Here is a 19500-nt window from a genome sequence, read left to right as displayed (position 1 = left end):
CTCTGTTGACGCTATGTTATCGCTATTATTCCCGATGTCTTTGCAGGACACTTGGGCGCTCCCTGTCTGCGCTAAGTCAGGTAGGAGAGAAGTACCAATTAAATTTCCACGTGTATCGAATGGTTGGGTTCGGCAAAAGCTTGTTTTAATTTATATCCAAGGCCATAACGTTAAACTACCGGGGAATAGACTTTAGCCCAACCCAAGGATTAAGAAGCGTGAGTGTGACTTGTCAGGCATGTAAACACGGATCTAATGCCTTTGGTCATTGGTTCCCAAGCCTTTTCGGTTGTTGTAACACCAACTGAATTGTGTGCTCTGCCCTGGGTACCCCTGAAGTAGCCTACCCCCTCATATGCATTTTACTGTAGTAAGCCTATGGTCTCATGAGTTTTCACCAGTACCCCCTGTGAGCCATGGTTGGGAACCACTGCCTTGGGTAACAACGTTAGCTAGCTATACACATTCAGACATTGTCAAGACACACTTGAGCCACAACTCTCATGCACAGACTGAAAGCGAGTTATTACCCAGCAAGCAGTGCATTTGGACTTTCCCGTCCATTTTACAGCTTGACCTCTGCTTGAAACCTATGCTCGATTTTTTTATTTTATTTTATTTCACCTTTATTTAACCAGGTAGGCTAGTTGAGAACAAGTTCTCATTTACAACCGAGACCTGGCCAAGATAAAGCAAAGCAGTGTGAACAGACAACAACACAGAGTTACACATGGAGTAAACAACAACACAGAGTTACACATGGAGTAAACAACAACACAGAGTTACACATGGAGTAAACAACAACACAGAGTTACACATGGAGTAAACAACAACACAGAGTTACACATGGAGTAAACAACAACACAGAGTTACACATGGAGTAAACAACAACACAGAGTTACACATGGAGTAAACAACAACACAGAGTTACACATGGAGTAAACAACAACACAGAGTTACACATGGGAGTAAAACAATTAACAAGTCAATAACACAGTAGAAAAAAAAAGAGTCTAAAATAGCCCGTGTCATGCATGAACTAACCTTGTATGAGTTGAGCCACAACTCTCATGCACAGACTGAAAGCGAGTTATTACCCAGCTAGCAGTACATTTGGACTTTCTCGTCCATTTTACAGCTTGACCTCTGCTTGTAACCTATGCTAGAAATAGCCCGTGTCATGCATGAACTAACCTTGTGTGTAGTTCAGCGAGTCTTCGGGTGTCTCCGCAACCCCACTTTAACCTACACCGACTTACACAAACCTAACCTGTGCCTTGGCCAGTGTAAGCATAACTATAGCGAGCCACCATTTGAGTATTTCACACTGACCCACTACCAGATAGAGAAGAGTCAGATTTCTATGCCTTTGACAAATCGTTTGCTACTTGATTGAGGTTTTTGTTTTAAACACTGTGCCACACACGTTACTTTTCCAAAGAGGATTTATTCCAGCTCCTCCGTTTGAGTAAACACACATTACCAAACGAGTTTGTTGTCAATGGCCTGATCAGAGCTAGACCTAAGGCCAATACATTACATTTACATTACATTTCAGTCATTTAGCAGACGCTCTTATCCAGAGCGACTTACAAATTGGTGCATTCACCTTACACGCATTGCTCTGGTAAAAGGCAATGGCCGTACTGGGGCGCTGTGCTGGATCAGATTGCATGCATTTCATCAAATGTTTGTTTGAACAGCAACCAATTCAACTTGGGTAACTGTCCACTTGTTTGGTGACTGCGTAGGTGATTCCTTTTTTTGTCGATAGGAAACATTATCCGTTAATTGTATGAAGGTTTGTTGTTAGGTGGTGACCGATGAAAACCATAGGCTGAAAAAGAGAGAGAACATTTTTAAAAAGATAAATGAAAGATGGGGATGATGTGTATCAAGGGAAGGAAAGAGGGGGGTAATGTGTATCAAGGGAAGGAAAGAGGAGGGTAACATGTATCAGAGGGGAAGGAAAGAGGGGGGGTAACGTATCAGAGGAGAAGGAAAGAGGGGGGTAACGTATCAGAGGAGAAGGAAAGAGGGGGGTAATGTATCAGAGGGGAAGGAAAGAGGGGGGTAATGTGTATCAGAGGGGAAGGAAAGAGGGGGTAACGTGTATCAGAGGAGAAGGAAAGAGGGGGGTAACATATCAGAGGGGAAGGAAAGAGAGGGGGGGTAATGTGTATCAGAGGAGAAGGAAAGAGGGGGGTAACGTATCAGAGGGGAAGGAAAGAGGGGGGTAACGTGTATCAGGGGAAGGGGAAGGAAAGAGGGGGTAACATATCAGAGGAGAAGGAAAGAGGGGGGGGTAATGTGTATCAGAGGAGAAGGAAAGAGGGGGTAACGTGTATCAGAGGAGAAGGAAAGAGGGGGTAATGTGTATCAGAGGGGAAGGAAAGAGAGGGGGGTAATGTGTATCAGAGGGGAAGGAAAGAGGGGGGTAACGTATCAGAGGAGAAGGAAAGAGGGGGTAACGTATCAGAGGGAAGGAAAAGTAATGTGTATCAGAGGGGAAAGAGGGGGGGTAACGTATCAGAGGGAAGGAAAGAGGGGGTAACGTATCAGAGGGAAGGAAAGAGGGGGTAACATATCAGAGGGGAAGGAAAGAGGGGGTAATGTGTATCAGAGGGGAAGGAAAGAGGGGGTAACATATCAGAGGGGAAGGAAAGAGGGGGTAACATATCAGAGGGGAAGGAAAGAGGGGGTAAATATCAGAGGGGAAGGAAAGAGGGGGGTAACATATCAGAGGGGAAGGAAAGAGGAAGGGGGGTAAGGTGTATCAGAAAGGGGGGGAGAAGGAAAGAGGGGGGTAACATGTATCAGAGGAAGGGGGGTAAACGTGTATCAGAGGGAAGGAAAGAGGGGGGTAATGTGTATCAGAGGAGAAGGAAAGAGGGGGGTAACATATCAGAGGGGAAGGAAAGAGGGGGTAACATATCAGAGGAGAAGGAAAGAGGGGGGTAACATATCAGAGGAGAAGGAAAGAGGGGGGGGGGGTAACATGTATCAGAGGAGAAGGAAAGAGGGGGTAACGTATCAGAGGAGAAGGAAAGAGGGGGGTAACGTATCAGAGGGGAAGGAAAGAGGGGGGGTAACATATCAGAGGGGAAGGAAAGAGGGGGGTAACGTGTATCAATGGGGAAGGAAAGAGGGGGGTAAGGTGTATCAGAGGAGAAGGAAAGAGGGGGTAACGTGTATCAATGGGGAAGGAAAAGAGGGGGTAAACGTGTATCAATGGGGAAGGAAAGAGGGGGGGAGGTAACGTATCAGAGGAGAAGGAAAGAGGGGGGGGTAAATGTATCAGAGGAGAAGGAAAGAGGGGGGGTAACGTATCAGAGGGGAAGGAAAGAGGGGGGTAACATATCAGAGGGGAAGGAAAGAGGGGGGTAACGTATCAGAGGAGAAGAAGGAAGAAGGGGGGTAACGTATCAGAGGAGAAGGAAAGAGGGGGGTAACGTATCAGAGGAGAAGGAAAGAGGGGGGTAACGTATCAGAGGGGAAGGAAAGAGGGGGTAACATATCAGAGGGGAAGGAAAGAGGGGGTAACGTGTATCAATGGGGAAGGAAAGAGGGGGTGAGGTGTATCAGAGGAGAAGGAAAGGGGGGTAACATATCAGAGGGGAAGGAAAGAGGGGGGGTAATGTGTATCAGAGGAGAAGGAAAGAGGGGGTAACGTGTATCAATGGGGAAGGAAAGAGGGGGGTAACGTATCAGAGGAGAAGGAAAGAGGGGGGTAACGTATCAGAGGAGAAGGAAAGAGGGGGTAACATATCAGAGGGGAAGGAAAGAGGGGGGTAACGTATCAGAGGAGAAGGAAAGAGGGGGGTAATGTGTATCAGAGGAGAAGGAAAGAGGGGGGTAACGTATCAGAGGGGAAGGAAAGAGGGGGGGTAACGTGTATCAGAGGAGAAGGAAAGAGGGGGGTAATGTGTATCAGAGGGGAAGGAAAGAGGGGGTAAGGTGTATCGAGAGGGGAAGGAAAGAGGGGGTAACGTATCAGAGGGGAAGGAAAGGAAAGAGGGGGTAACGTCAGAGGGGAAGGAAAGAGGGGGGGTAACGTATCAGAGGAGAAGGAAAGAGGGGGGGTAACATATCAGAGGGGAAGGAAAGAGGGGGGGTGTAACGCGTATCAATGGGGAAGGAAAGAGGGGGTAACATGTATCGAGGGGGTAATGTGTATCAGACCGTAACAAAACATTTTTCAACGAAAAACAAACTTTCCTCGTTAGACAAGTCCAGGTTCCCTGTTTTCAGTCCTTGTCTTGTTCTGTTTTGTGCATGATTAACATGGCCCAACCCAGGACTAATGTTAGATGATGGGCCTTTATTCTGTTTTATAAATTCGGGGGGAACATACTCTGTTTGGATGATGACTGTTATGCCGGTTAAGTATCAAAGATCACCGTAAGGCCTGTAAGTGGATAAATATCCCCATCATCAAGTAGCTGTTAATGTAGCTATAGACCCAGTGTTCTCCAGAATGGACTGACTCAACAGTGGTTATCACTGTGTTGGAAACACTAATAATAATATCCTCAGTTCCTCGCTCTCCGTCTTTCACTCTCTCTCCTTATGCCCTCTTTCTCGCTCTTCCTCTCTTTCTCACTCTTTTCTCTTCCGCTCTCTCTCCCACGCAATTTTTTTTCCTCCCTCTTTCCCTCTCTCTCTCCTTTTATCTTCTTGAAGGCCCCTCCACTGGCAACAGGGTTGTCTACAGGAGCACTCAGTTGTAAGTGTCTTCTCTTGGTCCTGAGTTTAATCTCAGTATGTTTGGCCTCAGGCTGAGGCCTGGAGTCATCTGAAGGTTTCACATGTATTTTTGTTTGATACAGAAAATGTTTGTTTCATGAATTATGTTTGAGAGTCTTTTAATGAGCGTTGCGCTGGTTTTAAACCCCTTGTTTTTCAAGAGGCTACTTCCTCTGTGTTTTAGATGTGAGCCTCCGTCATCAATTCTTGTCTTCCACATCAGATACTTCAAGACATCTACAGCACATAGTATGTATTCAAACATCTCTCTAGCCTTTCTCTGTGTAGTAAACAAGTTAATGTTTTAAATCAAATCTGCCTGACATCTTTGTGGGGTTTTTTTGGATCAGGGGAGGAAGTTGTCACTGTCAACACACCTCCGTTCTCTGAGTCGATCACAGAAGGGGACGTCAGGTGGGAGAAAGGTAGTTTTTGGGGCGGGGGGGGGGTCTCAGGAAAATCCACTCAGCTCATGTTTACTATCTTATTGCCATCTAGGTTTAGTGCAGGACAGTAATAACTTCCTTTGGCCTTTCCCAGCTGTTGGAGATTCAGTGAAAGAGGATGAGGTGGTGTGTGAGATCGAGACTGACAAGGTCCTGGAAAACACTAAGAAGTCACATTACACACTGCTCAAACAAATAAAGGGAACACTAAAATAACACATCCTAGATCTGAATGAATTAAATATTCTTATTAAATACTTTTTTCTTTACATAGTTGAATGTGCTGACAACAAAATCACACAAAAATTATCAATGGAAATCAAATTTATCAACCCATGGAGGTCTGGATTTGGAGTCACACTCAAAATTAAAGTGGAAAACCACACTACAGGCTGATCCAACTTTGATGTAATGTTCTTAAAACAAGTCAAAATGAGGCTCAGTAGTGTGTGTGGCCTTCACGTGCCTGTATGACCTCCCTACAACGCCTGGGCATGCTCCTGATGAGGTGGCGGATGGTCTCCTGAGGGATCTCCTCCCAGACCTGGACTAAAGCATCCGCCAATTCCTGGACAGTCTGTGGTGCAACGTGGCGTTGGTGGATGGAGCGAGACATGATGTCCCAGATGTGCTCAATTGGATTCAAGTCTGGGGAACGGGCAGGCCAGTCCATAGCATCAATGACTTCCTCTTGCAGGAACTGCTGACACACTCCAGCCACATGAGGTCTAGCATTGTCTTGCATCAGGAGGAACCCAGGGACAACCGCACCAGCATATGGTCTCACAAGGGGTCTGAGGATCTCATCTCGGTACCTAATGGCAGTCAGGCTACCTCTGGCGAGCACATGGAGGGCTGTGCGGCCCCCCAAAGAAATGCCACCCCACACCTTGACTTACCCACCGCCAAACTGGTCATGCTGGAGGATGTTGCAGGCAGCAGAACGTTCTCCACGGCGTCTCCAGACTCTGTCACATGTGCTCAGTGTGAACCTGCTTTCATCTGTGAAGTACACAGGGCACCAGTGGCAATTTTGCCACTCTTGGTCTTCTCTGGCAAATGCCAAACGTCCTGCACGGTGTTGGGCTATAAGCACAACCCCCACCTGTGGACGTCGGGCCCTCATACCACCCTCATGGACTCTGTTTCTGACCGTTTGAGCAGCCACGTGCACATTTGTGGCCTGCTGGAGGTCATTTTGCAGGGCTCTGGCAGTGCTCCTCCTGCTCCTCCTTGCACAAAGGCGGAGGTAGTGGTCCTGCTGCTGGGTTTTTGCCCTCCTACGGCCTCCTCCACGTCTCCTGATGTACTGGCCTGTCTCCTGGTAGCGCCTCCATGCTCTGGACACTATGCTGACAGACACAGCAAACCTTCTTGCCACAGCTCGCATTGATGTGCCATCCTGGATGAGCTGCACTACCTGAGCCACTTGTGTGGGTTGTAGACTCCGTCTCATGCTACCACTAGAGTGAAAGCACCTGCAGCATTCAAAAGTGACCGAAACATCAGCCAGGAAGCATAGGAACTGAGAAGTGGTCTGTGGTCACCACCTGCAGAACCACTCCTTTATTGGGGGTGTCTTGCTAATTGCCTATAATTTCCACCTGTTGTCTATTCCATTTGCACAACAGCATGTGACATTTATTGTCAATCAGTGTTGCTTCCTAAGTGGACAGTTTGATTTCACAGAAGTGTGATTGACTTGGAGTTACATTGTGTTGTTTAAGGGTTCCCTTTATTTATTTTTTTGAGCAGTGTATATAGGAATACATAATATAGCCTTTAACTGTTTAAAACATTTCCTGGTTGGTTTTTCTTTGGACTTTCTCCTACCATATCTATTGTGTTATATTCTCCTTCATTATTTTAACATTTCTACACACTTCAAGGTGGTTTCTATCCAATGGTACCATTTATATACATATCCTGGCTTCTGGGCCTGAGTAACAGGCAGTTTACTTTGGGCACGTCATTCAGACAGGAAGTGGAGAAAAAAGGGTCCTCACCTTATGACGTCATTGATGATCAGATATTTATAAAAGTCAAAGCTATCAAATACTGGAATGTAGTATGTTTGTAATTTGACTAACTGTGTGTACGGTTTGATAACAAGAATGCGTTTTGTCTCAGACCTCGTTGCAGGTGCCATCTCCGGCAGCCGGTGTGATCACGGAGCTCCTGGTGCCAGATGGAGGGAGTGTAGAGGCCGGGAATCCCCTCTTCAAACTCAAAAAAGGAGGTACACTCTCTCCCCATCTCCATCTTTCTCTCTCATCAAGTGTTCCAATGATTTCAAGTCTGTATGTAGGCAGCAGCCGCTCTGTGCTAGTGATGGCTGTTTAACAGTCTGATGGTCTTGTAGAATCAAAAAAGGAGCTATACTAATTCTACTGCTGCATCAGTTACCTGATGTGGAATAGAGTTCCATGTAGTCATGGCTCTATGTAGTACTGTGGAATAGAGTTCCATGTAGTCATGGCTCTATGTAGTACTGTGGAATAGAGTTCCATGTAGTCATGGCTCTATGTAGTACTGTGCGCCTCCCACAGTTTGTTCTGGACTTGGGGACTGTGAAGAGACCACTGGTGGCATGTCTTGTGGGGTATGCATGGGTGTCTGAGCTGTGTGCCAGTAGTTTAAACAGACACCTTGGTGCATTCAACATGTCAACACTTCTTATATAAACAAGTAGTGAAGAAGTCAATCTGTCCTCCACTTTCAGCCAGGAGAGATTGACATGCATATTGTTAATGTTATCTCTCCATGTACATCCAAGGGCCAGCCGTGCTGCTCTGTTCTGAGCCAATTGCAATTTTCCTAAGTCCGTCTTTGTGGCACCTGACCACATGACTGAACAGTAGTCCAGGTGCGACAAAACTAGGGCCTATAGGACCTGCCTTGTTGATAGTGTTGTTAAGAAGGTAGAAACTAGGGCCTGTAGGACCTGCCTTGTTGATAGTGTTGTTAAGAAGGTAGAAACTAAGGCCTGTAGGACCTGCCTTGTTGATAGTGTTGTAAAGAAGGTAGAAACTAGGGCCTGTAGGACCTGCCTTGTTGATAGTGTTGTTAAGAAGGTAGAAACTAAGGCCTGTAGGACCTGCCTTGTTGATAGTGTTGTAAAGAAGGTAGAAACTAGGGCCTGTAGGACCTGCCTTGTTGATAGTGTTGTTAAGAAGGTAGAAACTAGGGCCTGTAGGACCTGCCTTGTTGATAGTGTTGTTATGAAGGTAGAAACTAGGGCCTGTAGGACCTGCCTTGTTGATAGTGTTGTTAAGAAGGTAGAAACTAGGGCCTGTAGGACCTGCCTTGTTGATAGTGTTGTTAAGAAGGTAGAAACTAGGACCTGCCTTGTTGATAGTGTTGTTAAGAAGGTAGAAACTAGGGCCTGTAGGACCTGCCTTGTTGATAGTGTTGTTAAGAAGGTAGAAACTAGAGCCTGTAGGATCTGCCTTGTTGATAGTGTTGTTTAGAAGGTAGAAACTAGGGCCTGTAGGACCTGCCTTGTTGATAGTGTTGTTAAGAAGGTAGAAACTAGGGCCTGTAGGACCTGCCTTGTTGATAGTGTTGTTAAGAAGGTAGAAACTAGGACCTGCCTTGTTGATAGTGTTGTTAAGAAGGTAGAAACTAGGGCCTGTAGGACCTGCCTTGTTGATAGTGTTGTTAAGAAGGTAGAAACTAGGGCCTGTAGGACCTGCCTTGTTGATAGTGTTGTTAAGAAGGTAGAAACTAGAGCCTGTAGAACCTGCCTTGTTGATAGTGTTGTTAAGAAGGTAGAAACTAGAGCCTGTAGAACCTGCCTTGTTGATAGTGTTGTTAAGAAGGTAGAAACTAGAGCCTGTAGGACCTGCCTTGTTGATAGTGTTGTTTAGAAGGTAGAAACTAGAGCCTGTAGAACCTGCCTTGTTGATAGTGTTGTTAAGAAGGTAGAGCAGCACTTTATTATGGACAGACTTCACCCCATCTTAGCTACTGTTGTATCAATATGTTTAAACCAGGGTTACTCCAAGCAGTTCAGTCACCTCAACTTGCTCAATTTCCACATGATTTATTTGAGGTTTAGGGTTTAGTGAAATATTTAGGACTAACTCATTCCTTGCCATCCATTCTGAAACTAACTGCAGCTCTTTAAGTGATTCAGTCGCTGACGTGATGAGTCATTGAGACAAGTGGATCCATCCCCCTCTCACTCCACTGCCTCGATCAATGAGGGAAGATTTAATCCAGACTAAAATGGCAAAACATGTATTTATTTTAATTAATTCAAACGCACCACCTGAAAATGGACACGGAGATTTTAGTAGATGCATGTTTGGCCAGAATCGAGAACAAAGATGTGCAAACCTGGAATGGCCAGTATAATGGATACCAACAATCTCTGGTTCTGTCACGTTATCTGGTGTAGCAATCTGTAGCTAGATCTGAATGCCTCTTCTTCTCTGGTCAGCCGCAGCAGCCAACGCCGCCCCAGCAGCAGAGGTCCCTGCAGCAGCAGCCCCTCCCCCAACGATGGCCGCCATCCCTGTCGACGTACCCCCCCCGTGGCAGCACAAGCCCAACCTTGTAGGTTTAGATTTAGATTTAGACATTCCACTGGATGTCATAAGGTGTATGCACCAATTTGTAAGTCGCTCTGGATAAGAGCGTCTGCTAAATGACTTGAATGTAAATGTAAATGTAGGTCGTCAGCTGCTGTTTATAAACAAACATTTCATTCATGTTGACTTTAGTAGAATTATTACAACATTTAAGTGGTGATGGGGACTCACTTAAACTGATATTTGTTTTTTGTATAAAAAGTCTTATTTTTTTTTCTCTCTCTAGTTTCTGCTGTCAAGCCCACTGCAGAAGCACCACCAGCAGCAGCCCATGGGGCCAGGACAGAGAGCAGAGTACGACCTCTCTACACCAGGCCAAGTTCAGGCCAACACTTCCCGTACTGACAGAACGAGATGAAATAGCAGGGATAAAGCCTTCGGCTGGTTTCAAACCAAGAGAAGTGTCTCACTCTCGTTTATTGAAAAAAAAAAAAAAAAAAACCTACAGATGCATCCAATCAACAACCAACCGATTTTGTCTCGTTATTCGTCCAGGTAAAGATGAATCGTATGAGGCTGAGGATCGCCCAGCGACTGAAGGAGGCTCAGCAGACTTGTGCCATGCTCACCACCTTCAACGAGATAGACATGAGGTGAGACGATGCAACACAACACTGCTGTTGGATGTCCAATGCCAATGTCACTTTATTCGTCCCAGAAGGCCCGGTGGTTTCACGGATGCACATGCCACCATACAGACACTTCAAAATGGCATGTTTTCCAAAAAAACGAACCCAGTCCTCTTTACAGTCATTCCTCCCGTAGCAACACCCAGGAGATGAGGAAAACCCCGTAAAGATGCTTCCTACAGACACAGCCTGCTTTAACAGATCTTCTCTCCCTCTGTAGCAACATCCAGGAGTTTAGGAAGCTCCATAAAGATGCTTTCTTGAAGAGACATAACATCAAGCTTGGCTTCATGTCGGCCTTCGTTAAAGGCTTCATTCAGCCCACGCTCTCATGGACCAGCCTTCTGTCAACGGAGGTTAAGACTCTCTCCTTGTCTTTCTCAAATCTTAGTTGGAAAATTCCCGGAATAAGCAGGAAATCTGGAATCCTCAAACCAGGATTTCTTAAACTATGGAATTTATAACAACAACAAAAAAATTCCCCCCAAATGTTAACTCTGCTTCCAACACCACAGACACTTATTTCAGCGGTTACATTTTAAAGTAAACTGGCTTTGATGAAGTGATGGTCTTCTGTTTATAGGAGGAAGCTTATACACATCAACTATTTCTATATCTTTTTGACACTTCTAACTCAATGTCTTTTGCTTGAGATCCCAGAATGCATTGGATTGAAATGGTATTGAAGTTAAAAAAATTTAAAAAAAGTGAGAATGATTGATATTTCTTCTCTTGCTCTTCCCAGTGATTGACGATACAACCAAAGAGATCGTTTACAGGGATTATGTTGACATCAGTGTGGCTGTGGCCACTCCAAAGGTAAGGCACAGAGGACATGTGGACCTATACATTCTGCCAATTGAACCTATGAAGTTATGTTTTGTTTTTGTAATTTCCCCTATTTGTCATGTCTGGGTATTGGGCTGTTTTATTTCTGAAGGGCTGGAGCTCCTTATATCAGTGTGTGGGTGTCGACTGGTTTGGTTGTGTTTGGTTCTGTTGGTTGGTTGGTTGGTTGGTTGTGTTGGTTGGTTGGTTGTGTTTGGTTCTGTTGGTTGGTTGGTTGTGTTGGTTGGTTGGTTGGTTGGTTGTGTTTGGTTCTGTTGGTTGTGTTTGGTTCTGTTGGTTGGTTGGTTGTGTTTGGTTCTGTTGGTTGGTTGGTTGGTTGGTTCTGTTGGTTGGTTGTGTTTGGTTCTGTTGGTTGGTTGTGTTTGGTTCTGTTGGTTGTGTTTGGTTCTGTTGGTTGTGTTTGGTTCTGTTGGTTGGTTGTGTTTGGTTCTGTTGGTTGGTTGGTTCTGTTGGTTGGTTGTGTTTGGTTCTGTTGGTTGGTTGGTTGTGTTTGGTTCTGTTGGTTGTGTTTGGTTCTGTTGGTTGTGTTTGGTTCTGTTGGTTGGTTGTGTTTGGTTCTGTTGGTTGGTTGGTTCTGTTGGTTGGTTGTGTTTGGTTCTGTTGGTTGGTTGGTTGGTTGTGTTTGGTTCTGTTGGTTGGTTGGTTGGTTGGTTGGTTGGTTGGTTGGTTGGTTGTGTTTGGTTCTGTTGGTTGTGTTTGGTTTGTTGTGTTTGGTTCTGTTGGTTGTGTTTGGTTCTGTTGGTTGCGTTTGGTTCTGTTGGTTGGTTGGTTGTGTTTGGTTCTGTTGGTTGGTTGGTTGTGTTTGGTTCTGTTGGTTGGTTGGTTGTGTTGGTTGGTTGGTTGTGTTTGGTTCTGTTGGTTGGTTGGTTGGTTGTGTTTGGTTCTGTTGGTTGGTTGGTTGGTTGTGTTTGGTTCTGTTGGTTGGTTGGTTGTGTTTGGTTCTGTTGGTTGTGTTTGGTTCTGTTGGTTGTGTTTGGTTCTGTTGGTTGCGTTTGGTTCTGTTGGTTGGTTGGTTGTGTTTGGTTCTGTTGGTTGTGTTTGGTTCTGTTGGTTGTGTTTGGTTCTGTTGGTTGTGTTTGGTTCTGTTGGTTGGTTGGTTGTGTTTGGTTCTGTTGGTTGCGTTTGGTTCTGTTGGTTCTGTTGGTTGTGTTTGGTTCTGTTGGTTGTGTTTGGTTCTGTTGGTTGGTTGGTTGTGTTTGGTTCTGTTGGTTGGTTGGTTGTGTTTGGTTCTGTTGGTTGGTTGGTTGTGTTTGGTTCTGTTGGTTGGTTGGTTGGTTGTGTTTGGTTCTGTTGGTTGGTTGGTTGTGTTTGGTTCTGTTGGTTGTGTTTGGTTCTGTTGGTTGTGTTTGGTTCTGTTGGTTGCGTTTGGTTCTGTTGGTGTCTTGACCAGAAAGGTCTCCGTCTTTTCCTTGTATATGTGCTCCTCTTCACCAGGGACTGGTTGTACCGGTTATTCGCAACGTAGAGACCATGAACTTTGCTGACATTGAGAAAACCATCAATAATATATAATAATAATAATAATAATAATTGGTTGGTTGGTTGGTCTGGGAGAGAAGGTACTGAACAAGGCTTTGTCTGAATGGGATGAATGAGTCTATAGTACATATGATACATCAGCTCATGAGGTTGTGCTTTACTTTTGGTCAATGATAATTATAAAAAATAATAGCATACGCCATTTAGCAGACGCTTTTATACAACGTGACTTAGTCATGCGTACATACATTTTACGTACCGGTGGTTCCCGGGAATCGAACCCACAACCCTGGTGTTTACAAAGCACCATGCTTTACCAACTGAGGCACAGAGGATTGCGTCGTGATAAACGGCACCAAGAAGTTAACGGAGATCCGTGAAAACAAAAGATTCAAACCCAAAGTGCCAAGGTGATCCAATTCAGGGATACATTTGATTTATTTATGATTTATTTTTACATTTTAAAGTATTGAGACATGGCCATGGACCCCCTTGTGTTTTCTCCATGCTCGTAACAGGGCTGTGGAGGACTTTGAGTTTGAGCCTTAAACTAAACTAGCCCCCGCACATTGACTCTGTACCGTAATACCCTGTATATAGCCTCCACATTGACTCTGTGCCGTAATACCCTGTATATAGCCTCCACATTGACTCTGTACCGTAATACCCTGTATATAGCCTCCACATTGACTCTGTAATACCTGTATATAGCCTCCACATGACCCTGTATATAGCCTCCACATTGACTCTGTACCGTAATACCCTGTATATAGCCTCCACATATTCTGTACTGGTACCCCTGTATATAGCCTCCACATTGACTCTGTACCGTAATACCCTGTATATAGCTTCCACATTGACTCTGTACCGTAATACCCTGTATATAGCCTACACATTGACTCTGTACCGTAATACCCTGTATATCGCCTCCACATTGACTCTGTACCGTAATATCCTGTATATAGCTTCCACATTGACTCTGTACCGTAATACCCTGTATATAGCCTCCACATTTGTTGTATTCGGCGCATGTGACTAATAAAGTTTGATTTGATTAGTTTTATCACGACGTCAATATGATAACATCACCTTTATGATCAAACCTGCCAAGAAGTTCTTCAAGGAAAAAAAATCAATAAAAAAATCAATGAAACGAATGGCATTGAATAATGACCCAAACTCGACTGCTGTGTGTGTGTGTTTTTGTCCAGGCTCGTAATAATCTGCTGGCTGTGGAGGACATGGGCGGAGGAACCTTCACCATCAGTAACGGAGGAGTGTTTGGTTCCATGTTCGGCACGCCCATCATCAACCCACCCCAGTCAGCCATCTTGGGCATGCACGGTATCTTCGACAGGCCTGTTGCCATCGGCGGCAAGGTGTGTCTCATTCCCGTCTGTATGTCAACAAGTTAAATTCATCTCCATCCAGAAGTTTAAACTGGACATTAATTTCGAAGCCGAAAGGCAAATTTTATACATTTTTAATCAACATTTTGTTTCTACTGTCTGCTGTATAGTTATTTCTCTCTCTCTCTCCATCAGGTGGAGATCCGGCCCATGATGTACGTGGCTCTGACCTACGACCATCGGCTGGTCGACGGCAGAGAGGCAGTCGCCTTCCTGCGTAAGATCAAGTCCGTGGTGGAGGACCCCCGCGTTCTTCTGCTCGACATGTGATACCAGCATCACAGCAACCGGCACTAACGTTGTTGAGCGTTACAAAGAGCAGTGTTGTGACTCTCTTTAACAAACCCCGGAGAGGTATGTGGTTGTACATAATGCTCCACAAACGTTGTGGCCTGCTGAACACACCCGCAGCGATTTTAAACATCTGTATAAAACCAACCCGTCCCAAAAACAATACTGAACCGACCAGGTCTGATCTGTCTCAATGTATCACTGACTCTCTGATGAACCGACCGGGTCTGTTCTGTCTCAGTATTATACTGGGTCTCTGATGAACCGACCGGGTCTGTTCTGTCTCAGTATTATACTGACTCTCTGATGAACCGACCGGGTCTGATCTGTCTCAATATTATACTGGGTCTCTGATGAACCGACCGGGTCTGTTCTGTCTCAGTATTATACTGACTCTCTGATGAACCGACCGGGTCTGTTCTGTCTCAATATTATACTGGGTCTCTGATGAACCGACCGGGTCTGTTCTGTCTCAATATTATACTGACTCTCTGATGAACCGACCGGGTCTGTTCTGTCTCAATGTATCACTGACTGATGAACCGACCAGGTCTGTTCTGTCTCAGTATTATACTGGGTCTCTGATGAACCGACCAGGTCTGTTCTGTCTCAATATTATACTGGGTCTCTGATGAACCGACCGGGTCTGATCTGTCTCAGTATTATACTGGGTCTCTGATGAACCGACCAGGTCTGATCTGTCTCAATATTATACTGGGTCTCTGATGAACCGACCGGGTCTGTTCTGTCTCAATATTATACTGACTCTCTGATGAACCGACCAGGTCTGTTCTGTCTCAATGTATCACTGACTCTCTGATGAACCGACCGGGTCTGTTCTGTCTCAATGTATCACTGACTGATGAACCGACCAGGTCTGTTCTGTCTCAGTATTATACTGGGTCTCTGATGAACTTACCAGGTCTGTTCTGCCTCAATATTATACTGGGTCTCTGATGAACCGACCGGGTCTGTTCTGTCTCAATGTATCACTGACTCTCTGATGAACCGACCGGGTCTGATCTGTCTCAGTATTATACTGGGTCTCTGATGAACTTACCAGGTCTGTTCTGTCTCAATATTATACTGGGTCTCTGATGAACCGACCGGGTCTGATCTGTCTCAGTATTATACTGGGTCTCTGATGAACTTACCAGGTCTGTTCTGTCTCAATATTATACTGGGTCTCTGATGAACCGACCAGGTCTGTTCTGTCTCAATGTATCACTGACTGATGAACCGACCAGGTCTGTTCTGTCTCAATGTATCACTGACTGATGAACCGACCAGGTCTGTTCTGTCTCAATGTATCACTGACTGATGAACCGACCAGGTCTGTTCTGTCTCAATATTATACTGACTCTCTGATGAACCGACCAGGTCTGTTCTGTCTCAATATTATACTGGGTCTCTGATGAACCGACCAGGTCTGTTCTGTCTCAATATTATACTGGGTCTCTGATGAACTGACCAGGTCTGTTCTGTCTCAATATTATACTGGGTCTCTGATGAACCGACCAGGTCTGATCTGTCTCAATATTATACTGGCTCTCTGATGAACCGACCAGGTCTGTTCTGTCTCAATATTATACTGACTTCTGATGAACTGGGTCCTGATGAACCGGTCTGTTCTGTCTCAATATTATACTGGGTCTCTGATGAACCGACCAGGTCTGATCTGTCTCAATATTATACTGGGTCTCTGATGAACCGACCAGGTCTGTTCTGTCTCAGTATTATACTGGGTCTCTGATGAACCGACCGGGTCTGATCTGTCTCAGTATTATACTGGGTCTCTGATGAACCGACCAGGTCTGTTCTGTCTCAATATTATACTGACTCTCTGATGAACCGACCAGGTCTGTTCTGTCTCAATATTATACTGACCAGGTCTCTGATGAACCGAACCGGGTCTGTTCTGTCTCAATATTATACTGGGTCTCTGATGAACCGACCAGGTCTGATCTGTCTCAATATTATACTGGGTCTCTGATGAACCGACCAGGTCTGTTCTGTCTCAATGTATCACTGACTGATGAACCGACCAGGTCTGATCTGTCTCAATATTATACTGGGTCTCTGATGAACCGAACCGGTCTGATCTGTCTCAATATTATACTGGGTCTCTGATGAACCGACCAGGTCTGATCTGTCTCAATATTATACTGACTCTCTGATGAACCGACCAGATCTGTCTCAGTATTATCTGTCTCTGATGAACCGACCGGGTCTGTTCTGTCTCAATATTATACTGCTCTCTGATGAACCGACCAGGTCTGTTCTGTCTCAATATTATACTGGGTCTCTGATGAACCGACCGGGTCTGTTCTGTCTCAATATTATACTGGGTCTCTGATGAACCGACCAGGTCTGTTCTGTCTCAATATTATCACTGACTGATGAACCGACCAGGTCTGTTCTGTCTCAATATTATACTGACTGATGAACCGACCAGGTCTGTTCTGTCTCAATATTATCACTGACTGATCTGATGAACCGACCAGGTCTGTTCTGTCTCAATATTATACTGGTCTCTGATGAACCGACCAGGTCTGTTCTGTCTCAATGTATCACTGACTGATGAACCGACCAGGTCTGTTCTGTCTCAATATTATACTGGCTCTCTGATGAACCGAGGTCTGTTCTGTCTCAATATTATACCAGGTCTGTTCTGTCTCAATATTATACTGACTCTCTGATGAACCGACCAGGTCTGTTCTGTCTCAATATTATACTGGGTCTCTGATGAACCGACCGGGTCTGTTCTGTCTCAATATTATACTGACTCTGATGAACCGACCAGGTCTGTTCTGTCTCAATATTATACTGGGTCTCTGATGAACCGACCGGGTCTGTTCTGTCTCAATATTATACTGGGTCTCTGATGAACCGACCAGGTCTGTATTATCTGTCTCACCAGGTCTGTTCTGTCTCATATTATACTGGGTCTCTGATGAACCGACCAGGTCTGTTCTGTCTCAATATTATACTGGGTCTCTGATGAACCGACCGGGTCTGTTCTGTCTCAATATTATACTGACTCTCTGATGAACCGACCAGGTCTGTTCTGTCTCAGTATTATACTGGGTCTCTGATGAACCGACCAGGTCTGTTCTGTCTCAATATTATACTGGGTCTCTGATGAACCGACCAGGTCTGATCTGTCTCAATATTATACTGACTCTCTGATGAACCGACCGGGTCTGTTCTGTCTCAATATTATACTGGGTCTCTGATGAACCGACCGGGTCTGTTCTGTCTCAATATTATACTGGGTCTCTGATGAACCGACCAGGTCTGTTCTGTCTCAATATTATACTGGGTCTCTGATGAACCGACCAGGTCTGATCTGTCTCAATATTATACTGGGTCTCTGATGAACCGACCGGGTCTGTTCTGTCTCAATATTATACTGACTCTCTGATGAACCGACCAGGTCTGTTCTGTCTCAATATTATACCGGGTCTGACTCTCTGATGAACCGACCAGGTCTGTTCTGTCTCAATATTATACTGACTCTCTGATGAACCGACCAGGTCTGTTCTGTCTCAAATACTTATACTGACCTGGTCTGTTCTGATGAACCGACCAGGTCTGATCGGTCTCAATGTTATACTGGCTCTCTGATGAACCGACCAGGTCTGTTCTGTCTCAATATTATACTGACTCTCTGATGAACCGACCAGGTCTGTTCTGTCTCAATATTATACTGACTCTCTGATGAACCGACCAGGTCTGTTCTGTCTCAATATTATACTGACTCTCTGATGAACCGACCAGGTCTGTTCTGTCTCAATATTATACTGACTCTCTGATGAACCGACCAGGTCTGTTCTGTCTCAATATTATACTGACTCTCTGATGAACCGACCAGGTCTGTTCTGTCTCAATGTATCACTGACTGATGAACCGACCAGGTCTGTTCTGTCTCAATATTATACTGACTCTCTGATGAACTTACCAGGTCTGTTCTGTCTCAATATTATACTGACTCTCTGATGAACTTACCAGGTCTGTTCTGTCTCAATATTATACTGTTCTGTCTCAATGTATCACTCTGATGAACCGACCAGGTCTGTTCTGTTCTGTCTCAATATTATACTGACTCTCTGATGAACCTTACCGGGTCTGTTCTGTCTCAATATTATACTGACTCTCTGATGAACCTTACCAGGTCTGTTCTGTCTCAATGTTATACTGACTCTCTGATGAACCGACCAGGTCTGTTCTGTCTCAATATTATATTGACTCTCTGATGAACTTACCAGGTCTGTTCTGTCTCAATATTATACTGACTCTCTGATGAACCGACCGGGTCTGATCTGTCTCAATATTATACTGGCTCTCTGATGAACCGACCAGGTCTGTTCTGTCTCAATATTATACTGACTCTCTGATGAACCGACCAGGTCTGATCTGTCTCAATATTATACTGACTCTCTGATGAACCGACCAGGTCTGTTCTGTCTCAATATTATACTGACTCTCTGATGAACTTACCAGGTCTGTTCTGTCTCAATATTATACTGACTCTCTGATGAACTTACCAGGTCTGTTCTGTCTCAATATTATACTGACTCTCTGATGAACCTACCAGGTCTGTTCTGTCTCAATGTTATACTGACTCTCTGATGAACCGACCAGGTCTGATCTGTCTCAATATTATACTGACTCTCTGATGAACCGACCAGGTCTGATCTGTCTCAATATTATACTGACTCTCTGATGAACCGACCAGGTCTGTTCTGTCTCAATATTATACTGGCTCTCTGATGAACCGACCAGGTCTGTTCTGTCTCAATATTATACTGGCTCTCTGATGAACCGACCAGGTCTGATCTGTCTCAATATTATACTGACTCTCTGATGAACCGACCAGGTCTGTTCTGTCTCAATGTATCACTGACTGATGAACCGACCAGGTCCAGGACCACCAGGACCATTCAAAGCACGTACATCAAGAAAAGGTCACATGCCGAAAAAGCATAAAGATTTGACGGTGTTCCTCCTAGAGCACCAGAGGGCTTTTCAATCAGCGGTAAATGGTCTATCCATG

General features: G+C 44.9%; 1 long non-coding RNA gene and 1 pseudogene across 4 annotated transcripts; both read left to right on the top strand.

The window, feature by feature from the left end:
- The first annotated feature begins 34 nt into the window (after positions 1 to 34).
- On the top strand, positions 35 to 16162 carry LOC118373638 (dihydrolipoyllysine-residue succinyltransferase component of 2-oxoglutarate dehydrogenase complex, mitochondrial-like; annotated as a pseudogene).
- Positions 16163 to 16350: 188 nt separating this feature from the next.
- On the top strand, positions 16351 to 18818 carry LOC127909523 (uncharacterized). Of its 4 annotated transcripts, XR_008071716.1 has the most exons (8): positions 16351 to 16449; positions 17109 to 17155; positions 17599 to 17739; positions 17787 to 17880; positions 17934 to 17980; positions 18084 to 18455; positions 18619 to 18665; positions 18713 to 18818. It is a non-coding gene; the product is annotated as an uncharacterized LOC127909523 (long non-coding RNA). The 4 variants fall into 4 exon arrangements; XR_008071717.1 differs by lacking the exons at positions 16351 to 16449; positions 17109 to 17155; positions 17787 to 17880; positions 17934 to 17980 and adding an exon at positions 17393 to 17504 and having other exon boundaries at positions 17599 to 17692; XR_008071715.1 differs by lacking the exons at positions 17109 to 17155; positions 17599 to 17739; positions 17787 to 17880; positions 17934 to 17980 and having other exon boundaries at positions 16368 to 16492; positions 18037 to 18455.
- The last annotated feature ends 682 nt before the right edge of the window (positions 18819 to 19500 follow it).

Source organism: Oncorhynchus keta, chromosome 19 (genome assembly GCF_023373465.1).
Source record: "Oncorhynchus keta strain PuntledgeMale-10-30-2019 chromosome 19, Oket_V2, whole genome shotgun sequence".
Classification (NCBI taxonomy): Eukaryota; Metazoa; Chordata; class Actinopteri; order Salmoniformes; family Salmonidae; genus Oncorhynchus; species Oncorhynchus keta.
This window is presented reverse-complemented; position numbering and strand designations above follow the sequence as displayed.